The 15,667-nt window shown below is 44.3% G+C and overlaps 1 long non-coding RNA gene and 1 other non-coding gene across 2 annotated transcripts in view; both read right to left on the reverse strand.

The window, feature by feature from the left end:
• The window catches only part of LOC107181773, an 18,706-nt gene extending 8,990 nt beyond the window's left edge, over positions 1-9,716 (reverse strand). Inside the window, exons 1-2 of the long non-coding RNA XR_001512480.1 lie at positions 9,586-9,716; positions 6,493-6,559 (exon numbers count right to left, since the gene is read on the reverse strand). This is a non-coding gene — a long non-coding RNA (uncharacterized LOC107181773). The remainder of the gene's footprint in view (positions 1-6,492; positions 6,560-9,585) is intronic.
• A 5,493-nt stretch (positions 9,717-15,209) lies between these two features.
• On the reverse strand, positions 15,210-15,281 carry TRNAE-UUC. The gene has a single exon. It is a non-coding gene; the product is annotated as a tRNA-Glu (tRNA).
• Positions 15,282-15,667: the final 386 nt, after the last annotated feature.

Here is a 15,667-nt window from a genome sequence, read left to right on the forward strand (position 1 = left end):
GCCCTTCCCCCTTTCCTTTTTTTCCTCTCCTCCTCCTCACCCCATCTCTCTCTCTCTTTTTAAGAAGAGGAAGAAGAAAAAGGTAAAGATACAAATTATGAACAACAAATATGCATCTATCAACAAGTGAATCTAAGAATCAAGTTAAGAAATCTGATGATCAGAATGTACTGGTGATTATAATAGAATCAGGGACATAGAAAGGGAATGGACTGACTGTTCTTGGGGGGGAAAGGGGTGTGGGAGATGCGGGAAGAGATTGGACAACAATTGTGCACCTATGGATGAGGACAGTGGGGTGGGGAGAGGGCGGAGGGTGGGACGGGAACTGGGAGGAGGGGAGTTATGGGGGGAAAAAAGAGGAACAAATGTAATAATCTGAACAATAAAGATTTAATTTTAAAAAAAAAGAAAGAAAGAAAATATAAGAGCAACTAGTTTTTTTCTCTCCCCTGCCTACGTTACACCATCTCCCTAAGCATGGCCTTGCCCCATCTTTCTTTAAATATACTTCTGAGGAATGTAACAGAAAGTGATGTAGGGTGTGGAGAGAACCAGCATTTAGCCTGAGATGGTCTGGGCTTATATCCCAGCTTTGCCTCTGAGAAGCCCCCACACCTTCTGAGGATAATAACTAACCCCTCTTCCCCAGGACTATTGTGAGCATTCATATGATCATTTACATGAAAATGCTTTGCAAACTAAAGAGCATTATTCTCATGTCAGCTGCGATTTCACAAGTCTTTGCATATTCTGGTCTTCAGCTTTTCCTGACACTAATACACAGATTCCTGCTATTCTTTTGTGATACCCTTCACTAGTGTCCCTCCCTCCATCTTTTATCTGTGCTCATTTAAAGTCAGAGCTCTAGCCGTTTTCCCTCACTGCCATGGAGGTCTCTCTAGCTGCCTCTCTCTTTTCTTCCTTGTGTCTTGGTACAGATAGGACAGCACTTAAAGCTTTGCAAGCTTTCCAGGTCCTTTCAGAGTCCTCCTCAATCCAAACCCCAGGCAGCCCCCTATTCCATTTTACCAACTTGGAAAATCAGAAAACTGGTTTTAATCCAGATCCAAATTGTGTCACTCAGCCTAATGTCAAGTGAGGATTAGTGTAGCCCTTAGCTTTTCCATAAAGTCTATCCCAATTGGTGATGGCCCTGAAGGAACTATATGGAAGCCCTGGGAGTCAGAATTTCCTGGAGGGTCTGATATGCTCAGACTCAGAGAACCTAGTGGCTATTTATCTGGAGACTCCTCCTCACATCCCAAAGCTTTCTTAGGCTTCCCAGACTCTCCCCACACCAACAGGCCTTATCAAACCAAGAATCGGGGTCTCTGTTCGCTGGTGCACTGCCACAGAACACCTCCATCTCACAAGCAGTTCATGGCAGGATGGGGCAAGCTGGGCACCTGCTCACACCTGGTGTGGGAGACAGGCCATTTCTCCAGGACCTTCCAGAGGCAACTGAAATGTGAGCTTCTCTTCTTCATCCAGGCAGGACACCACTGACCCTGGTGGCAATGGGCCAGCAGCGCTGTTGCCCTGTCTGTCCGTAACAATGGCAGAGGGCTTGGCACGAGTGCCATAATCCTCCTCTCAGAAAGTTCCAGTGGTTAACATCACAGGCTGGGACTAGGGAGACACCCTGAGGAAGGTGAGCAAGGAGAGGCTGTGGATTAATCAGGACTATATGTACAAGCAGGTGAAAGCAAGCACACAGAAAGGAAATTGAAATCCTTTTTCCCCCGCTTCAGGTAAAGAGGTCACTGGGTAATTGCAGCACAGATGCTCCTTCTTCAGTGGAAGCATCTTGCTGCCAATGACAAGGAACAAGGAAGCAGGTGGGATGTCACCGTGAGAGGTGGGGGCAGCATGGAGATGCCAGTGTGCACACTGCTATGGAAGCAGCTCTTTCCACCTTATGGGCACCTCAGCTAGGACCCTCGTCTTGCTTCCCTGGCCAGGGCAGTGTGATCCCTGGAAACACACAAAGAAATATACACAAAGGGATCCCATTAAGAAGTATGCAGCCCTTAAACAAAGCACCAAAGCATGGAGGGGCTGTAGCTGCACCCCACCCCACCCGTCTCAGTTTCTGTCATCACTTTCCCAGGTGGCAGGATCTTTCCCCAGAGTAACTTATGAGAAATCACAGGAGCATGTGCATGTATTTCAAACAAAGACGCCAGAGCCCTTTGGTTACTACACAGGACCGAGTCTTCTTTCTTTTTTTAGCCTTCTTAAATCAATCTACCCACTTCCATAGTCATTACCAAATGTCACTGAATCCCCCGTGTCAGGTAGAGACAACCACTGTTTGCATGAAGCACAGGTTCACTTATATGCTGGAATATGACACATCTTAGGAATGGCAAATCAAGAACATTCTGGAAAAATAAGCACTGGCAAAAAAAAAAACAAAACACCCACAAACAAACAACAACAACAAAAACACACAGATAACTATATTGTCTAAAACACTCAACTGGAAATACCATAATTTTATCCTCCACAATCAGAGCCATTAGTGGACTTCATCTTTCTAATTCTTAGTATTTTTTTTTTAAATGTGTATCCATTTAGGTTCTGGCAATTAAAGCCTGAAGTTTCTGCTGTTATTTTGGTAATGATTACAGAAAGGTTTAAGGGTTTCTTGGAATTGCTTAAGAAAGTGTGCCCTTTCCACCCACCCCCCTTTCTTTCTTTGTTTTGTTTTGTTTTGTTTTGTTTTGGGGAAATACTGACCCATGAGGATTTACTTAAATCGTCCTTGGTTATAGACCTCCAAAGACAAAGCCATATCCATGGTAACCACAGGCAGCCCAGCAGAAGAGAGAACACATCAGACACAGAGCATAATAGCTCTGTTTACTGATGACTCAGATCTGAAAGCACTACTGTACATTCCAGTTCCCAGCTCAGGGCAGGAGTCCAGGCTGTCCTCATCCTCAGACCCGGCAATCTGTGATCACACAAAGGGGAGAAGCCCTTTCCCAGCACTGGGATGTCCCTCCTCCCCGGGGGGAGGGATGTACCACTATTTCCAAGGTTCTGGGAGGTCCTGCAGGAAAGGAAATCATGGGACAACATGAGGAGGAGACAAGGATAGGGCTCTGGTGGGCTTGGAGTCTAAATGAAAGCATTGGACCAGAGCCCAAACAGAGGGATAGGTCAAGTCACGTGGGGTGGGGTGGGGGTGCACCTGCTGGAGCCCTTGTGGCTATGCCGAGTTTCCCTGCCTGGCTGCGTAGCATCCGAGGCCACCCACAGGAACAGCCTCATGCTGAGGCCACCTCCACAAGGAAAGGCACGCACAGCAAGAGCAGAGCTTGATAGAGCCCAGTTCACAGCCAAGAGTTTTGTAATTTACCCTTTGACCCCTGCTTGCACCAGGATGCCTCATTCCATCAGTCTTTCCCATGTGCCAATAAAAATCTGGTAAACAGCCCTGGGTGGTGTTCCTCAGTTGGTTGGAACATCATCCTGGTCATGGGTTCAATTCCCAGTCAGGGCACATACGTAGGTTATGGGTTTGATTCCCTGCTTGGGGCATGTACAGGAGACAACTGATCGATGTTTCTCTCTCTCCCTCTGCCTTCCTCTTTCTCTAAAATCAATTTTTTAACAAATCTGCTAAGCACACAAACCTGAGGAAAGGATTGCGTACACCGAGCTCCTCCCCACTTTCTGACACGTGAGCATAAAACAAGAACTCACGTAGTTCTCATCAAACTGCTGACTGAGGGCAACTAAGAGCTTTCGGGCAGCTCACCCTGCCCTCCCTCCAGAACGTGAGTTCTTCAGAAAACCACCAGAATGGAAAGGGCTCTGGCCCAAAGTGCTTTTATTTAAACCCCAAGCCCACCAGAGTCCTGCATGGGAAGCTTTCAGTTGCCGGGATATGGGCGGGGGCAGGGAAGCAGCACAGGGGCCAGCAATCCAATCAATGAGAGAATGTGCCCGTATTCCCCAGGGTCTCCCAGCAAATGAACAAGGCCACCAAATAATGCTCAACTTGCAGGAAGCTTCTATCTTCCAAAGAAGAGAGGGAGCAAACCCGGCATGTTCTTTCTGCCAGCTTTGTGTTTTTATCTGTTTTCTATGTCTGTCTTCTGTGTACACAATTATTTGAAAATTTTTAAGTTCCAGCAATTAAACCAGTTTGAAAATCACAGCTCCAGAGACAGGAAAAGAGGATGGGGAGTAGAAAGAGAGAAAGGTAAGAATCTTGATGTGCCTGTTAGGCACCTTGCTTGATAGTTCATTCAGTCATTCTCACATTCACCTTAAAATGCAGACATTGCATTTCTGTGTTGTTTTTTTAGATGAAGAACTGGTATTTGAAGAAAATGCAGAATTTCCCCCAAGATCACACTTTGGCAGAATCAATCCCAAGTTGTGTGTTGAAGATGAAGCCATGCCCCCGGGCTATATAGATTCTCCTTCAGTTTTATTTCTCTACTAGAGGCCCGGTGCATGAAATTTGTGCATGGGGGGTGGGGGGGATTCCCCTTAGCACAGCCTGAACCCTCTCCAATCTGAGACTCCTCAGGGGATGTCCGACTGCCGGTTGTCCTGAGGATCGGGCCTAAACCGGCAGTCGGAAATCCCTCTCACAATCCAGGATCGCTGGCTCCTAACTGTTCACCTGCCTGCCAGCCTGATCACCCCTAACCACCTCTGCCTGCCGACCTGATCACCCCTAACTGGCCCCCCTGCTGGCCTGGTTGCCCACAACAGTCTCCCTCTGCCAGCCTGGTCACCCCTAACTCCCTTTCCCTCCAGCCTGGTTGCCCCTTACTGCCCTCCCTACCGATCTGGTTGCCCCCAACTGGCCCCCCACCCATGGGCCTGGTCACTCCTCTCGGCCCCCCTCTGCTGGCCTGGTCGCCCCCAACTTCCCCCACCCCCACCAGCTTGGTCGCCACTCACTGGCTCCTTCTGCCAGCCTGGTCGCCCCTCACTGCCCATACCCCTGTTGGCCTGGTTGCCTGACGCAGACTGCTATTCAGTCATTTGGTCACCCCTCACTGCCCACTCTCCCCCTCCCCCGCCCCCGGCCAGCCTGGTCGCCCTATGCTGCCTGCTGCTCAGTCATTTGGTCATCCCTCACTAACCGCCCTGCTGGCCTTGTCACCCCACTCAGTCTGTTCGGTCCCTGTTTGGTTGTTTCGGATGTGACGGCCCCTGGCTCTTTATATACATATAGATAAAGTTAGTAGATGTTTGCGTATGATTACAGATGACAAAATAGATTACACAGTCTAGAAAAGCTTTGCCAAGAACTTCGAAATATCCGGGGACCGCCTATGTCTCAGCAGGCCCCAAGTTGAAACAGTCACTGTAATCAAACCTTCCACCTCAGATTGAGTCTAAATTCTACAAGCTTCATGCTGAAAAGTGGGGCTCTGTTTCTTGTCACCGGTGCCCAATGTACTCTTTGTTTTAGATGCCTTGGAGAGGTTTAAGCTGCTCTAATTTTACCATCACCGAGAGAAAACTTCGTAGAATTGCTAGGAAATGGAGCCAGCTCTCTATGTTCAGGGAATTTTCCACAGTGTCTTTGCCAGAAAAGGAGCATGAGCTCAGCTTATGAGGCAAATTGAAAAGAATTTGCAAAGGGCTCTATTCAGAGCTGTGTGCTGGGCAACCACTTTCTGCATGGAACCAGCTTTTGTGCTCAAAAAAGGCTCGTGAAAGGAGCCAAGGTTCTCTGACCAGACCTGCTGGTGGTTTAAAATTTTCTGCCCCTTGGAAATCTCGCCAGAAGGGGTTGGGTCGAGCAGCAGCATCCAGGAACATAACCAGTGACGTAACGCTGCCCCACGTGCAATGCCTTCTGCCGAGTACCTGGTCACTGAGATCATTTTGCTTGCCAGTGGCTTGTGGCCCAAGCAGAAGTTGGAGAATGAATCTGTGCACGAGCCTAAAAAAGAATCTTACATTGGCTGCACACTTGATCCCTCAGAACATTCCCAAGAATTGTTGAACTTGTTTGACCCAACTCAGCACTGGGTGGAACAGGCAAGAAGTCAGTGGTGGGGAAAGGAACCAAGGACCTTTCCGGTGTCCACAGTGGAATCCAACTGCAATGCTGGGAGCACACATTGACACCTAGTCATCCACAACTAAACAACAAAAAAGCCCACACAGCAAACTAGCACTGTCCCTTGCCCCCACTGCCCTCCCCCAACATATTCAAGGAAATACAACTGTTGCTTCTACTCTCTGGAGGTAGAAGAGTAGAAGCCTAGGTTTTTCTCTTCTGGTCTCTCTACATCCTCTCTACTCCCTACCCCAACCCAATCCCCTGCATTCGCCAGCATCCAACTTTACCTTTATGCCACGGTGGTGGTAAACTGTTGTAGTCAATATAGTTGATCTACATAGTCCTTAGGTTCCTTATGTTTATCATTCTCACTTAGCTTCTTTTAATTTTCATTTTTTGAATAATTATAGACTCACTAGAAACATTTAAATGTTTTCATTTACCTGAGAGAAAAACTACAGTCTTACTTGCTATGTCCCCCTCCCTATAGGTCTCTTTGGGGCACACAACCTGAAAAAAAAAAGAGTAATTGAGTAGTAAATTGGAAATTTATGAAATCTTGGGGGGTCTAACTTTCTTGGAAATTGAATTTTTTATAATATAGATGTATGTATATAGATACATTTATATCAAGCCCTCAGAAGATTGTGTGTAAAAGGTTAAGCACTCTCTAAATAGCTAAGGTTTTCATTTTGTTTTTATCACTATTGAATCTAACATGGGATGAATTTTGTTTCCCTTTTATTATTTTGTCATATCTGACACTGGCCTCTTTTCCGGTTGTGAAAATACTAGTTGTTTCTGCTAACCTTCAAATAAGAATTTCAAATTATTGTGATTCTCTATATAGAAATTCATTTCGACAAATCTCCCCAGGGCCTTTTACACCAGCTAAAGAGTAGTGGATCAAAACTCCATTTGAAATATTTTTTAAAAAACAAAGGCACTTTGATCTTCATTTGCAAAAGAGCAGTAAGACAAGGCAGTGCTCTGACAGATAAAGTTACCAGATGAGTAAGACCTAACAGGATCTATGCTGTGCACTTAAACAGTCTCTAACCACTAGAAAAAAAGCTCTTAGTTTTGGGGGTTTGGTTTTGTTTTTCCTATATAGCTAAAATGGCATTTCCTATGCAAGCCCCAAGGCATTCAGATTATGTTTTCGGATAAAAAAATAGACTGCCCACATCACCCTGGGTGAGAGCAGGAAGGCTGATACAATGGGCCTGAAGCCTCTCTTCATTGCTCTCTCCCGTCCACTGCAGGGGTCAGCCCAGGAACCCGAGTTTAAATGGAGACAGCAGCAAATAAAGGCCCACAGAAGGTTGGACAGCTCTAAAATACACTTGTGCTGGAGGTGGGGGTGGGGAGGGGTAGCTGAGAGCACACTACTATAGGACATTTCATATACACTTTCTCAACATACTCAACACAGACTCCCAAGTTAGTTATATGAATTTATTTCAGGGAAATAAGTTGCTGATTATGAAAGCAATTACATACTCATTTCAAAAAATATAGAAAATTGCAATAAGTATAAGGGAAAAAATAAAATCACTTGTAATTCTACCACCCAGATATAGCCACTATTAACTTCTTGGTGTATTTCCTTCCTGTTTATATGTATGTGTATGTTTCCTTCTATAATACAAAGTTGGACTCAAACTATATTTAAAATTTGTGATACTGCTTTTTTTTTCTGTGTTTACTGGTAAATAACCTTCGTTGTATATAATACTACTGTACAATATTCCATCATATGGATGTACCATTTGCTCAATCATTCTCCTATTGCAGGATCTTTTATCCATTTCAATTATTTTTAATGATAGATGATGCTTTAAGGAAAAACATTTGTTCATAAATCTATATTTTTACCTTTCTCTGACTCTTTCCTTGATGTAGATTTCTAAAAGTAAAATTACCAGATAAAAGAAACACATGTGTAGCTCTTGATATGCAACATACACCAAACGGTTTTCCCTGAAATTTGTACCAACTCACCTTTCCAGTGTGTCCCACAATCACACACAAAGCATATGCAAGAAGATGGGTGAGGCCTTAGCTGGTTTAGCTCAGTGGATAGAGCTTCAGCCGGTGGACTGAAAGACCCCAGGTTCAATTCCGGTCTAAGGCACATGCCCAGGTCCTGTGTTGCAGGCTCAATCCCCAGTGTGGGGGCATGCAGGAGGCAGCTGATCAATGATTCTCTCTCATCATTGATGTTTCTATCTCTTCCTTCTTCTCTGAAATCAACAAAAATATATTTAGAAAAAAAAGAAGTTGGGTGCCAACATTAAAATGCCTGATTCTTCACATAATATAGCAAGATCAGAAGGGACTGGAAAATTTGCAGACCTTATTAACTAAGACTTACTTTAAAAATAGCCTAACAAGCACCCCAGAGCCTCTGCTAGCCTATATAGTAACTTTGAACAAATCAGAAAAAGTCACACCTACCTCAAGACACTTTGCTACCATCTGCCAGAAAATTATCATCATAAATATCAAATCTATCATAACCTATGATGTTGCTATTGAGATGTCTGTCACTGCAGGTGTAGAGGTTTACATACAAAGTTTGCTTCTGTCACTGTGGGCCAGGTACATGACAGAACCTCTCTTACCTTCCCATCACATGCTCATCACGCTCCTTTCTGCCCCTCACCCACTGTTTGAAACAGCCAGGCAGTGTTCAGGGACAAAACCCCTAAGCCTCCTATTTGCCTGAAAATGACAACTGCCCGCATAGGTGTCTGCTTTCACAGGTGCTCCAGCCTGGATTTCCTGTGCTCTTAGGCTGCTCCATTTAGATGTCCCAACAGTGCCTCAAATTTGTCAGAGGAGACAAATCTCATTCTCTCTGCCCCACTTCTCTGTCTCTCTGGGGATACTTGTCATCTTGGGGTTGTCAACAAATCATCCCTTCCCCAAACACCCCACCGCCGAGCTGTTGCCAAATTCTGATTATTCCTACTTCACTTCCCTTAGTGCATTGTTCTCTTCGCCTCCTTTGAATCCATTAACCCCGATCAGGACATTAATGAGCACAGGTTATGGAAAATTACTCCAGCTTCTGATTCTGACAGCTTCACGGTTTACACCTTACTCAATGAACACATCTGATGCTTATAAAATCTCCTGCCTTCCTCTACGTGACCTCACCACCACCACCACCACCGCCGCCGCCACCACCACCAATTCCTACATTAGAGCTTAGAATAGAAAACAGCACTGGATAGCCAGGCAAGATAGAAATGTTTCGGATTGCTGCCTCTAGCAAATGGACTTGCTAAGTTTATACAAAAACAGTCAGGGTAAAAGGTGATGCAACCAGACTGCTGTTAGGTTAGGTCAAAGTAACTAAAACCCACTGGGTGGGGGTGGGGTCCCTGATAAAATGGTGAATTCCCCAGGTCCACTGTCAAATGCTACAAATTCTGGACTAAATCCTGACAGGCATCCATCTTCTGCCATTCCGGAACTTTTGGGCTTCCAGTGGAAATCCTAGTGCAGGTGACACCCCTCAAACTAACCTGCTGTTCTGATGAGGCAGAAATTCCCAGCATCAGGCATACCCCAAGGGCCCACTGTTTCCATTTTAAGACCAGAGGGTGGGGATGTGAGGCAGCCAGCCAAAGAGTGTGGGCCTCAGAGAGAACCTGCTGCTCCCCACAGCCACTCTTCACCCCTCTTTCTGGAACTTCCTCTTAGAAAGCCTGGGGGGAGGGGGACAGAGAAGCCAGAGCCAGTACAAGCCTCTGCCCTGAACACTTGCCTATGTTTTGCTTGTGGCAATAACCTATCCTGTCTCCTCCAAGTCCTTTGAGAAGAAAACTAGGAAAAATGGCCCGTACTCAAGATTATGAGCTTCCAAAGAGAGATCTGATTTTTGCCCTTGGATCCTGGGAAGTAAGCTATGTCATACCTGTTAGGACTATCTTTATTTAGGGTAGAGGCTGGCCACACCTGATAGTTTTAAAGTGTTAGCAGGCCCTGCCAGATGAACCATATGTCTTAGGATAAAGTCTCTGAGACTGAGTTCAACCACATGGACAATCAATCAATCATTCCATCAATCATGCCTACATAATGAAGACCCGATAAAATCTAAAATGAGCTTCTCTGGTTGGCAATATTCCATGCATATTGTCACACATCACTACTGGGAGGGTAATGTAGTATGACTCCACGGGGAGAAAGGACAATAGAAGTTTGGTATTTGGAATCCTCCCAGTCTCTGCCTTAGGTAGCTCTTCCTCTGGCTGATTTTAACTTGTATCCTTTCAGTGAGTTCTGTCGGTTCTCCTAGCATGCATCCTCCAATCTGAGGGTGGATGAGGAACACCCCCCCACAACAAACAAACAAAAAAAAAACTTGCAGGTGGTGAAGTGAGGGCAGTCTAACTTTGCAATTTGGCTAACTCTGGCAAATGGGCTGAAAGTAAAGTATAATGAAATCTAGGTTAGTCCACAAGGAAACTTTATTTTATGACAGTTTCCAAATTCTGATAATGTAGTTATGAAAGGCATCTCAAGAGATCCGCTAAAATATTCTCATCTTCCTAGGAAAGTGTGGTTGGTGCCGGGGACGAGACCAGAAGACTCTCAAAGCCCCTCCAATCCAGGGGCTCCTCGTGGGGGTGGAATTCTCTCCGTGCTTAAATCTCCCGAGATTTTCTATCACATTTAGAATGAAATTCAAACTTCTCACCTTACTTATGTGTTTGTGTGTGTGTGTGCTTCCCCAACTAAAGTGTAAATCTAGATCAGTGCTGGCACATCGTAAGCACACTATAAATGCTTGTGTAATAAATGAATAACTCAAATAAAAGGAATATAAAAAATACTCATTCCAGTAAGACTTTATCTCTGGCTTAATTTTTTTCATCATTTCTTTATTGAGAGATAATTCATATACCATAAGATTTAGCCTTTTACAATTCGAGGAGTTTTAGTATATTCACAAAGTTGTGCAACCATCACTGCGATTTCATTTCTTGGGCTCAATTTTAATCCCTGTTCCTCCTTCCTTTCCACCATGTGGTTCTACCAAGGGCTGCCAATCATAATTATAAGAGAGCACAGGACGCAGATGAGGTCGAATTCCTCCCCAACACTTTCCAACAGAAACTAAGAAGGGCCTTCCCTCTCAGCTGGGGAAGCTGTGAGGAATGAACCTGGAGCTGGCGGTACCCAGATCCCCTGCCACGCGGAAGCAGCTGGTCCATAACAGATGAGAATAGGTTGTCTCTGAGGCCAGCCATGCCACTCCACTTCCCGCAGCTTGGTTATCTACGCCAATGATTCTCTCTTGGTCCTGAACTAGTTCCTGTGGTTTTCTATAACTGTGCTGACAGCACAGTCCTTGTCTGGCTCATACTATTTACCTATTTGCTGTGCGCAGGGCACTGGCCCTGGAGTGTACAATCTAGTGGGGCCACGGCAGTGTGGTAAATTCAATGAGAGAGAAACATCTGAGCAAAGCATCTCACCCACTGTCAGTGGGGCAGGGGAGACTTGCAGAGGAAATCACATCTAAGCTAAGGCCTGAGGTTAGAGAGGAGTTTGTATCAGAAGAGAAGTTCACAGATGCTAAGGAGAATCAGAAGAGGTTCCCATTGGCAGGAGAGGTAAGGGTGTAACATGAAGGGTGTAACATTTAAATTAAGCTTTAAATCATGGAGATAAGATGCAGATACTTAGAGAAAGGGCATAAGAGAATTTCAGTGGAGAAAAGGCCAAATACAGGACACAATGAGAAATTAATTGGATTCTGGGTTTCATGGAGGAAAGAGGTAAGAATTCGGCTGCAAAGGTAGGTTTGAAGCGCCTGGCAGGCCCAAGTCCTGTAGGTCTAGGTGCAGGGGAGCAGCATGCTCGGCTCCAAGCTGTGTGGGGCAGCAGAATGTGACATGGAAAAGATGGGGGACAGAGAAGCTAGCTTGGTGCCTATTGCAGCAGTCCACGGAACACCACCATCTGACCCAGCACAGGGCATCTAAGTGGAAGGAGACTTGACTTGGTGTGGTGAACACACAGTACAATATACATATGGTGTATTATAGAATTGTACACCTGAAACCTATATAATTTTATGAACCAATGTCACCCCAATAAATGCAAGAAAAAAGAAAAAGAAGGACATGTGTGGGTGCCACAGAAGAGGGAGAAACGATCAGAATTAACACTGTGATTAGAAGTCCAGGAAAAAGAGGAACTAAACATGATAATGATGGTGAGGGTGCCGGTGGTGGCAACCAGTATTCATTGGCTCCAAACTGGGCCAAACACTTTATACGCATTTATCTCCTCTAATCCTTACCACCTTATGACATACGTCCTATTATTACCCCCATTTTAGAGTTAAGGAAACTGAGGAGCAGAGAGATGAAGTAATTTGTGCAAACAGAACCTGAGTGATACTTACAAAAACAAGGCATCCAGGCAAAAGAGACTTGGGGAGGAGGATGAGGTCATTTTTGCACAGACAGAGTGTAAGTTGCTTATCTGGGTGAAGCTGAGCCCTGAATTTCAGGTTTAAATGTGTTACTGCCAGAGGGTAATAACCTTATCTATGTTTTCTTCTTCTTCAATTTCTTCGAGAGTACACAACAAAGTAGAAAATCCCAAGCTTTCTTAAATCAGGACAGATTATCTTGACTGCTCCCCACATCCACCATGCCTGTCACTGTGACAAAGGAAATTAGATTCATCTGATAAGCTTTGTTTTTCACAAAGCTATGTGGGATGATTACCCAGTACCCTGTGGTCTTCTAGGTGTTTGCAAATTGATTTTTTTGATGATTTGTTCCAGTAATTTTCCAAGTATTCAGTGTTTTTCCAAGTTCTTGAGCTTTACAATATGAGTGACTTAAAATTCATATTTTCCTTCCCTGTCCTGTATTAATGTGAAGTTTTAAGGTTGCAATTATTTAGGGTATTTTTTGGATAAAGCATATGCCTCAGAGGGAACATACAAATATATATAACTATAAATACATATGTGTATGGGTATAAGGTGATTTTAATGCAGATTCCCTCAGAGTTAATGACCGTAAGCAGAAAAGGAAACATATTGAGAACATATGGCTATTTCAAATATCCCAAATAAGTTAAGATCATCCCTTTCTAGAAATGTTTTTATGGTGAATAAAAATAATAAATAAATAAAATAAACCTCACAACCTCAAAAAGAAAAATTGTTCTGTGAACACTAACCAAAAGTAAGATACAACAGAATTTTAAAAATGTATCTTCTCTCTACCCAATCCTGAAGCCAGGATTTTGAGGGAGTGGTATCTGGCTAGGACATCAGGAGGAGATTCCATTTTTTGGTGGATACTATCTAAAGTCCAATGCCAGGCACTCGGAGGAATAAAATCTCAGGCCCAATGCTCCACAAGGGGCTCTATTAAATGACTGTTAAGGGCCTTTGCAGCTCAAATAGTCCAGGCATCTAAAAACTGATTCTGAGGATAATTAATGAAAATTATGGCAAACTGTTTTGAAAAAAGCAAGACTGTGAAAATACCAGACAGAGTGTAAGTTGTTTATCTGGGTGAAGTCATCTCCCCATGAAGGTAAAGTTTTTATTAGATACATGTCCGTAGAAGCATCTACTATGCTCTGAGTCTCTTACATATCATAGGTACCCAAAGAAAGCTTTTGTCAAACCCACGAAGCCAAAAATCTATTTTATGAAAATGAATGATTAATAGGATGAATAGATTTGACAGCCTTCATTTGAATGAAACTCACCTGCCATATGAAAGCAAAAGCAAGTTTTAAAACAATAACAAAAAACACAGCTCCTGGGTAGTAGCCCTCTTCATCAGCTACCCTCTCTCCCCCCTGAGGCCCACAAGCCCCAAGGATTGCATTATTGTTGCTTCCCTAAACACCAACTAAACCCTCAATTGTCCCTTTGTTAAACTCTCTGCTAAGAATGTGTCATCAGTTTCCTACTAGGCCACTGGTTAATACAGTCATAATAATATTAGCTCATAACAAAATAAAGATTAAATTGAAAAAAAGGTGTGTAAAGCATTTAGCCTGGTTCATAGTATGTGCTCTCTAAATAATACCTAGTATTATTATGGTTGGGCTTTTTATTTTCCTATCAGTTCTGTCCCACTTGATTGGATAAATACAAATTACCAGCTGATGATCAATTTCTCCTCCAAGCTCTTAATTAGGAATTTTGAATGAGCATATATTTAGCCTAGTATTTATCTCATGAAGGATGACATTTGTTTTTGTGTCCCTTAAAATCCCAAAGGACTTAAAAATATAGCAAATTTCAAACAAAGTTATAGGACAGCAAGTCTTTTTCACAGTCATTTCTCGGTGTTAATGGCAATCTAGGAAGAACCTGAGGAACCTGCAAAGAGTGCATCACCAGTGGGATGATGCACTGTTTGGAGAGTAAGCAAGATAAACGATTATAGCAGAGGCTGCACTTATTTGGGTAACATTTGAAACTGACTCGTCACATCAGTACTAAGATTTCTAATACTAATTGAGTAGATCATGAATTCTTGCAACTCCTCAATATTTGTAATACCCAATTTTCTTTTTTCTCCACCCTCCCCCTCCCCAATTAACTGGCTTAGTGTGTGAGCTCTTTGAATAGCAAACACACAGATTGTACACCGAACTACTCTGCACTTAACAATTTTTGTTTGTTTGTTTTTCTGGAAATCTTGCTGTCCTTCTCAAAGGAATAGCTGTAGGCAACTTAAAAAGCCCTACAATATCCTAAAATGTGTCTTCTTTCAAAGAAGAGCACTTTTTGATCATTTGTTCCAAATCCACAGTAAACGGGAAAATTATGGTACAAAAAAACAATTGGAACATATATTTTAGCACGGGAATAGCTGTTTCCCGTTTTTTCACCTCATATTTAACTCCTTATTTCAGGAACTATCTTCACACTGTTTAGAGTTATTACCTTTCCCTCTGCTTTACCGTCACGCCCACTCCAGAGGTAGACAGAGAACCTTTCAGCTCCCTGCGCCTCGATCCCTCCCCCATCCCCCGCGGGGCTGCTCCGAAATGGGGTTAGAGCGTTTTCTAATAAAACCAGTCTTTGCCTTATTACGCCTAAATTGGCGCTTTAGTAATAATAGAATGAAAAATTGAAAAAAAGAACTTGGCGTTCCCACACCGGGAGTCGAACCCGGGCCGCCTGGGTGAAAACCAGGAATCCTAACCGCTAGACCATGTGGGAGACGACGAGGGTGAGGCCCAGCTGAGGCAAATTGAGTCTCTCGCAACCGCTTCCGCCCGCTGCGCCGCGCACGTCCCGGGTGTCAGCGCTGCTTCTGCGCCTGCGGGAAACCTCCGCCGGGTTAACCCCTGCCGGCTCGTGTTGTAGCGCTTCGCTCTTTACCGAGGGCCCTTGAATCCCTTTCTACTCCATCCAGACCCCAAATATACACCGATGTGGTGTTTCCAAGACAGAAGGACTGGTGTTTGGATTTCAGACTCATTAATAAGAAACAAGAGCTGTGTGAGGTCCTGAAACCGCCGCCGCGGAGGCCAGAAGGCGGCTGGCGCTCCTGTCCCCGACGGCGGTCGCGGCAGCGCGGCCGCCCGAGCACCAGCTCAGCTCCC

This window comes from Myotis davidii, unplaced genomic scaffold (genome assembly GCF_000327345.1).
Source record: "Myotis davidii unplaced genomic scaffold, ASM32734v1 scaffold1572, whole genome shotgun sequence".
Classification (NCBI taxonomy): Eukaryota; Metazoa; Chordata; class Mammalia; order Chiroptera; family Vespertilionidae; genus Myotis; species Myotis davidii.